Source organism: Erithacus rubecula (genome assembly GCF_903797595.1).
Source record: "Erithacus rubecula genome assembly, chromosome: 20".
Lineage (NCBI taxonomy): Eukaryota > Metazoa > Chordata > Aves > Passeriformes > Muscicapidae > Erithacus > Erithacus rubecula.
This window is the reverse complement of record NC_136672.1, coordinates 4,251,621-4,259,249: the sequence shown is the minus strand read 5'-3', so window position 1 is coordinate 4,259,249 and position 7,629 is coordinate 4,251,621. Positions and strand designations below refer to the sequence as shown.

The window sequence follows — 7,629 nt, the reverse complement described above, 5'->3', positions numbered from 1 at the left end:
TTTTCAACCTGTCACCAAACCTTCTGCATCCCCAGCTCCTTCCAGCTCCCACAGCCCAGTCCTTGACATTTGGGATCTCCTCTTGGCTCAGGAAGTGTCCCCAGAAGGAGTTTCATGTTGGTGAGGGAAGGTGCATCACCAGGAGATGCTGTGGGGCACTGGACACCAATCCCATTGTCAGCCCTGCTGGGGCCCAACTTTCCCTTCTCTCAGGGCAGGCTGACCCCAGCACAGGACTCTGCTCATCCTGATACAATCTACTGGTAATATGAGATAAGACTGGCTGGGAAAGCTCCCAACACAGATAAAGTGTAAGAATAACTGGATAATGAAAAGACAGGAAAAATTCCAGTGAAAGGTTTTGGAATCAATAGAACAAATTCACCCAGAACTAAATGCTGGAACTGGTATTTAGTTATGGAAAGAAAACCAGCATTAAAACTCCTGAAAGCCACACATCCACAAATTTGGGGCAGAAACTTATTTGAACTTCTGTGCAAGCTCCTTTGTGTTTGCACTGTGCATAAATCAGCTGGTGGGACAGCTCTGGCATGGGATGGAAGGCGAGTGCTGAGCAAACACACCTGGATGGGGCAGGCTGCAGCTCTAGAGCAGCCCCACCGTGGCTCGGGGCTGTTCCTCCCATGGCTGCTGGCATCTGCTCCCGGAGAGCGCCGTGCTTCGTCTTCACGGAGATTTTATTTCCCCCTCTGGTTAAATATTTCACAAAAATCACTGACTGACAGCTGAATGAGGAGGTTATGACAGACAGGAGAGCTTATTTTGCCCCTCCAGCCAAGTATTTCATCGCTTCACTGGAGACTTGGGCACGTTCACAGCAGCCTCGTCTGCAAACGAGTTCCCAACCCTGGGTAGGTGCAGGAAAGGCGGCGGGTGACACTGGCCAGCCCCAGGCCACCAGCCAGGCCACGGCTGGGGATGGCCACTGAGTGTCCCCACAGCGAGCCCAGCAGCTGCTGCTGCCCTGCGGCTCCGGCAGCGCCGCTCCCCGCGGCATGCAGCAATGCAGCGCCGCTCTCCGCGGCCGGCAGCAATGCAGCGCCGCTCCCCACGGCCGGCAGCAATACAGCGCCGCTCCCCGCGGCATGCAGCAATGCAGCGCCGCCCCCCACGGCATGCAGCAATGCAGCGCCGCTCCCCACGGCCGGCAGCAATGCAGCGCAGCCCCCCGCCGCCGGCAGCAATGCAGCGCCGCTCCCCACGGCATGCAGCAATGCAGCGCTGCTCCCCACGGCCGCAGCAATGCAGCGCTGCTCCCCACGGCATGCAGCAATGCAGCGCTGCGCTCCGCGCTCTCCAGCGCTCAACTCGCCGATTGGCCCGCAGCAGCCGCTCTCCTCCCGCCCTGCCTCCCTCCTCCAGCGCCCACAGCCCGCAGAGATTGGACAGCTCGGTGCCACATGGCAGAGAGCAACCGGGATAAAAAAATGAGCTGGACTCGGGGGCTGTAGAGTCCGCGGCAAAGCGGGCGGGAGAAGTTTGCGGAGCGGTGCCACCGACATTCCCAGGGCGGGGAGGACAGACAGACGGACACAGCGGGGCTGCAGCCACCCAGGGACACCTGCGGGGCGAGCAGCAGCAGCGGAGCATCCTGTCCCCTCCGTGCCAGCCATGTCCCTGGAGGTGAAGGAGAAGAACCACGTGCGGCTGGTTTTCCTGGGAGCCGCCGGCGTGGGCAAGACATCGCTGATCCGCCGCTTCCTGCTGGACACCTTCGAGCCCAAGCACCGGCGCACGGTGGAGGAGCTGCACAGCAAGGAGTACGAGCTGTGCGGGGCCACGGTCAGGGTGGAGATCCTGGACACCAGCGGCAGCTACTCCTTCCCGGCCATGAGGAAGCTCTCCATCCAGAACAGCGACGCCTTCGCCCTGGTCTACGCCGTGGACGACGCCGAGTCCTTCGAGAGCGTCAAGAGCCTGCGGGAGGAGATCCTGGAGGTGAAGGAGGACAAGGTGCCCCCCATTGTGGTGGTGGGCAACAAGGCGGAGAGCGGCGGCGAGCGGCAGGTGCCGGCCGAGGAGGCGCTGTCGCTGGTGGAGCTGGACTGGAACAGCCGCTTCGTGGAGACGTCGGCCCGGGACAACGAGAACGTGCTGGAGGTGTTCAGGGAGCTGCTGCAGCAGGCAAACCTGCCCAGCAGGCTCAGCCCCGCGCTCTGCAAGAGGAGGGAGACGCTGCCCAAGGAGCAGGCGCTGCGGCCGCCCATGAACAAGACCAACAGCTGCTCCGTGTGCTGAGCACGGCGAGGCTGGAAACTCAGGTGGGCTGGGTGGGGAGAGGCACTGCCCGGGCCAAAACCTCCCCTGCTGCCTCCCACCCCTTCCCTCCTCTCCCCACCCAGCCAAGGAGCAGAGAGGGCGATAAGGCAGGAGCTGGAAGGGATCCTGGTTGCTGGATGGGTGTGGGGAGAGGAGGAATTCCCATAAAGCAGGAGGCTCACCTGGGGTCAGCCAGGGCGCTGTGGAGAGCTGGCAGGCAGGGCAGGGGGACAATGCCAGGGCTCTGGCAGATGTGGCACCTGCAGCTGCACCAGCCCTGCAGTGCCACTGTCCCAGGGCACTCGGGTCTGGTGTCACCTGTCCCAACCTCCTGGCACGGCTCTGGCACCCCCAGCACACCCAGTGTCTGAGCAGTCCTGAGTCTGTCCCTGCTGTAGAGCATGTGATAGGGGGGTCTGTGCATCAGTTTGGTTTTCTCTATTCTCTTTCTGTTTGGTTCTTTTTTTAAGCATTCCCAATAAATAAATTGTTGCAAAATGGAGCTGAAAAGTGTCTCGGTTTCTTTCTCCTGTATTTCAGGTGCTGCAGTACCCACTATCAGTGTTTTAGGCTCTTATCACTGCATTTTGCCTTCCCTCCCCTGTGCTCCAGCCTCATTTGCAGTGTCCTGGCACTGGAGGAGCCTCCCCTGAGTGTCAGGACATTCAGAGTTATGATATTTCTAATAATTTACCCACACTGAAGTTTTTACCAAGCAGCAGAGACCAACAATAAAACACCTCCTTACCTCTGAGCACGAAAAATAACAAGCAGCCATTAAAAGACAGCTGATCCACTGAAATAAAAGCACAAACATGTTAAAAGGAGGTAATAAACGGCATGGGGGGAGGCACAGAAGAGCCGTGTTTGCTGTGCTGAGAGTGCCCTGAACTGATTTACTCTCCCCTCACACAGCCCAGCCTGGCTGTAATGAGCCTTTAACCTGCTCAGCAGCCACACACACACCAGAAACAGAGATATCAAAGCCTGATGGGTTAAAGAGTCACCCCCCAGATACAGAGCCAAGGGAGATGGGCAGTTTGGGGTCTGCAGCTTTCAGAAACTCAGCTCTGATCAGCTGGGGAGGTACCTGGGGATTCCAGCACCTTCCCAGAGGAGCAGGTGCCAGCAAGGAGAGCCCAACCTCCCCATGGGCATCATTGCTGGGCACCCTGCTGCCACCTCTCCCCTGGGCACTGGAGCCACAGTGACTCCCAGACAGGCAAAATCCTCCTGCCAGAGCCTGGTGTGGGACCAGGCTGGGGACAGGCAGGGGCACCAGGACCTGCTGGGGTGGCTCAGGCTGCCCCCACCTCTGTCTCACAGCCACGTCCCTCGTGCTGCCACCACGACGCTGTGCCCGGGTGTGTGGCTGTCCCTGCAGTGCCTTGGGGACACACAGAGCTGCTCAGGATGGAACCTGCCTGGGGAAAGGGGGCTCCTGCCTGCAGGGGATGAGCAGGAGCAGCTCACTTTGGGCAGCTGACCCCATGTGCCCAATGCCTGCAGTGAGGCCGGGTGTGATGGGTGCAGCCCCGGGGATGTGCCCACAGGAGCCACCTGCCAGGGCTGTCCCTGCCACACCCAGCCCTGCCCAAATCACACAGTGCCTCCCTGGCCAGCCAGCCCTGCAGGAGCCCCACACCTCCCAGGGCAGCTTTGGTTTGGGTGATGCAGGAGCAGGAGCACCAGGCCCTTTGTTCACAGCATTGTGCTAAAAGCAGAAAGAAAATCTCTCTGCAGTGTGAAAAGAGGAAGCTGGGATGGGCAAGGCTGGTTGCCAGCCCCTCCTGTGAGATCCATGGTATGGCCTGGAAACAGCTCCCCTTGGAGGTCCCATGGCCTAGGGGAGCCCCCCGAGCTCCTCCCTGTGCCCATTTCTGCCTTCCCTGGGCAGAGCAGGAGCCCCCGGGGGCTCCGGGACCCCAAATCCCACCAGCCCCAGCCCGAGACCTGCGGGGTGAGATGCTGCGGCTGCAACAGATGCAGAAACCGAGACGCTGGAGGTGCAGGAGCCGCACAGGGAGCTGCGGGAGCTGCGGGACTTTGGCACGCAGGTCCCGCACCCTCTCCACGGGCGCACCTCCTGCCCTGCGGCGCCGGGCTCCAGCAAAGAGCATTGGAGGAGCTCTCCAGCGCCCATTGCCCCTCGCCCAATGCCTGCCAGCCTTGTAGAGCCCCCCCGGGCCGCCCCCAGCCCCGCTGGCCCCGGCCGGGCACGGGCGGTGTAGGGATGGAGGGCAGGGATGCAGTGGAATGGGATGCAGGGGAACGGGGTGCAGGGATGCAGGGGAATGGGGTGCAGGGATGCAGGGGAATGGGATGCAGGGGAATGGGGTGCAGGGATGCAGGGGAATGGGGTGCAGGGAGGCAGGGGAATGGGGTGCAGGGATGCAGAGGATCCCCAGCCCTTCAGCCCCCACCTGCACAGCCCCTCTCTGGCACTGTGGGTTTGGGGGGTCCATCACTCCCCTGATGCTGTGGCACGGGTGGCTCTGCTGGGTTGTGGTCACCCTGCTCTGGCCGTGCAGGGCTGTGAGTGGGGCTGGGCTTGGCCAGGGGCTGTGGCAGGACAATGCCCCGGGATGTCCCCAAGGCTCTGTGTGAGATGCAGGGGCTGTGCAGGGGGTGCAGAGCAGCTGCAGTGTCACAGTGCACCCACAGCAGTGCCTGGCCTGCCCCAGGGGATCTGTGCCAGCCCTGTCCCAGTCTCTGCCTGGGCCCATTGCAGAACTCTCCAGGGATGCTTCTCTTGGTCAGAGCAGGGCAACACGTGTCCCTGCTGAGTGGGGTTAAAACCAGGCAGGGGTGATGGCTCCTGGCCTGAGGGGTCTGTGTGTGACCTGTGCTCAGCCTGGCTTTAGCAGGAAAATGCAGATCAGGGGTGACAGACACAGGGAGGGTGCAGCCCTGTGGGGTGTGGAGCCAGCCGTGCCCCAGCTCTGTCCTGCTGAGGGGCTGAACACCTGCAGCTCCTTTTCTTTCAGCAAATAGACACAGGTGAAATGGATTTTCCTTCCCAGACCCAGCACCCAGCACAGCTGCAGCCCAGGTCAGGGCATGGAGGGTGGTAGCTGTGCCTCAAACATCACACAGGCCCCAGGGAGCAGCAATATTTGCCCTTCTGCTTGTCCTGCCAGGAGGAGAGGGCAGCTGGGGTTTGAGGGAGAGCCTGGGGAGAGCAGGATCTATTCAGACACCCATCCAGGCTCCCCCTGGCTCAGCTCTGCCCTCAAGCACTGGGTTATCCAGGAATTCTCTGTAGCCCTGGGTACTCAGAGCTCCTGTGGGTCAGGGGAGCAGCAGCTGGAGGAGCTGTGCCCCACAGGAGATCCAGCATGAGGAGGGGAAGAGTCCAAGGTTGTGGCCCAGGGCAGCTGGGGCTGCTGCAGTGTCCAGGGCACAGAATCCAGGGAAGGTCTGTCTGCAGTGAGCCCAGTGCAGGGGCACAGCAGCAGTGCTGCTCTCTGGTCTCATTCCCAGGGCTGGAGGGGCTTCACTGCCTGGGCTCTCAGGGATCAGCTGGGCTTTACTGGAGCTGCTTTTCTGCAGAGGAGCTGTTGTTACACCCATGTGTAGAGGGAGCTGGTGCCTGGGACAGGAGATGTTCTGCAGGGGACAGGGCACAGTGGGATGGAGGCACAGCCTCTGCAGGGTGCCCGTGGCTGCTGCTCTCCCTGCTCTGCATCCCAGGGCAGTGAGGGATGTGCAGGACACACCTGTGCACACTGCTGAAGGCCTGGGCAAATTTCAGCCAGGCCTTTTCTCAGGTTCTGAGCCTTTTTCTCAGGCTGTGACACTTTCTCAGCTCTGGCTAGCATTTTCCCCAGTGTGACAACTTTCTTACAAATAGGAATTAATAAACATGGATTAGCACCTGGTGCTGGCTGTGGGACAGTGCATGATGTACATGACATGGGATGTTTTCTCCCATTGTCCAATGAACTGCTGTCCCATTTGAGATTCATGGACATTTCTATAAATATGGCTGAGGTTTTACTAAAGTGCTTTTTTTCCTTCCACCCCCAAAGTGTGCTGCTATTATTTGCTGCTCGTAGCAAACAGCAACACACACCCAGCTCCCCAGTGCCGCCCTGGCCGTGCTGAAGAGCCTGCTGCTGTTTTCTCTACAAAAAAACATCACAGCGAGCTCACAGCACCGAGGGCTGCTCTTCCCATTCAGAAAAGAGCAGAAAGATCTGGAAGATGTTGGGGTTGCAGCTGTGCTTCCCTCCCCCGGCTGCAGGCAGCGATCCTCCCGCTCCGCTGCGCATCGGGAGCGCAGCCCCGCCGGGCCGAGCGCTGCCGCTAATTTGTGTGCACAGCACCGGGGCTGCGGCTCAGCCTGCGCCGTGCTCCGAGCTGATTGATGGCATCGACGCCCACGCCAAGGACACCCGGGCACAGCAAAACATTTCGAGCCCCAAAGCGGCACTTGCTGGTTGAGGGGGTAGTTAAGGGTGTTTGTAATTAAGGGTGTTTGTCTTTAGGAGCTTTGGAAACGCTGAGTGCTCTGGAGAGAGCAAAGCTCATCACATGAGCCCCATTAGGGCTCTCCGGGCAGGCTGGGATTCAGAGAATCCTGGAGCGTTGGGCTGGGGCAGGACCTGGAAGGTCACTGAGCTGCCAGCGGGAGCATCCTCAGGGCTGCACCCGGGCAGGGAGCACCCGCCTGCTCCGGGCTGAGAAGCGCCCAGAGAGCTCGTGGAAGAGCCTACAAAGAGCGGTGGGAACTCCAGGCTCTTTAAAATGCTGTTTATTGTATCCAAATGATGCAGCGATTCACGGGTCGGGGGTGACAGAGTCCAGCCCACAGCCTGTCAGCCTCAGCTGTGGGTTCGTCTGAAAGTTCCTTCTAGTTCTGGTTCCAATGCATTAAATGCTTTTCATTGCAGAGCATCTTAAAACATGACCACCGATCAATACCTCCACTATTACCTAGAGCCTATCCTAACCACTAACATTACCATATTCATGTTACAATTTTCCAATCACAAAAGTTAATATGCTACAGTTTAAGCTGGAAGTTGTTTCTCAGTTTTCTTGCACTGGAAAATTCTGAGGTCTTTTCTCTACTTGCAACATGGCATTTTTTTTTCTGTGAAAATCTTTTTGCTTGGTAAAAACATATTTTATTTGAGGTGGATTTATCCTTTGTTCTAATTCATAAAAGCTACTTCCAACTCACTTGCTCTTTGCCTTCTTAGTTACCCAGTAAATCTGGCTCAGCAATTATTTTCTTCTACATCAAACCCTGCTAATAATTTCTATACCTTCTTCAGATTCTACATTCAAAGATCTTTCTGTTATACATACTTATCTGTGAGACCTTCCTGTCAAATCCTCATC

General features: G+C 58.6%; 1 pseudogene across 1 annotated transcript; it reads left to right on the top strand.

The window, feature by feature from the left end:
- Window positions 1–1,449: 1,449 nt before the first annotated feature.
- Window positions 1,450–2,360, top strand: LOC306810815 (GTP-binding protein Rhes pseudogene; annotated as a pseudogene). The gene has a single exon. The product of its transcript is annotated as a GTP-binding protein Rhes pseudogene (transcript).
- Window positions 2,361–7,629: the final 5,269 nt, after the last annotated feature.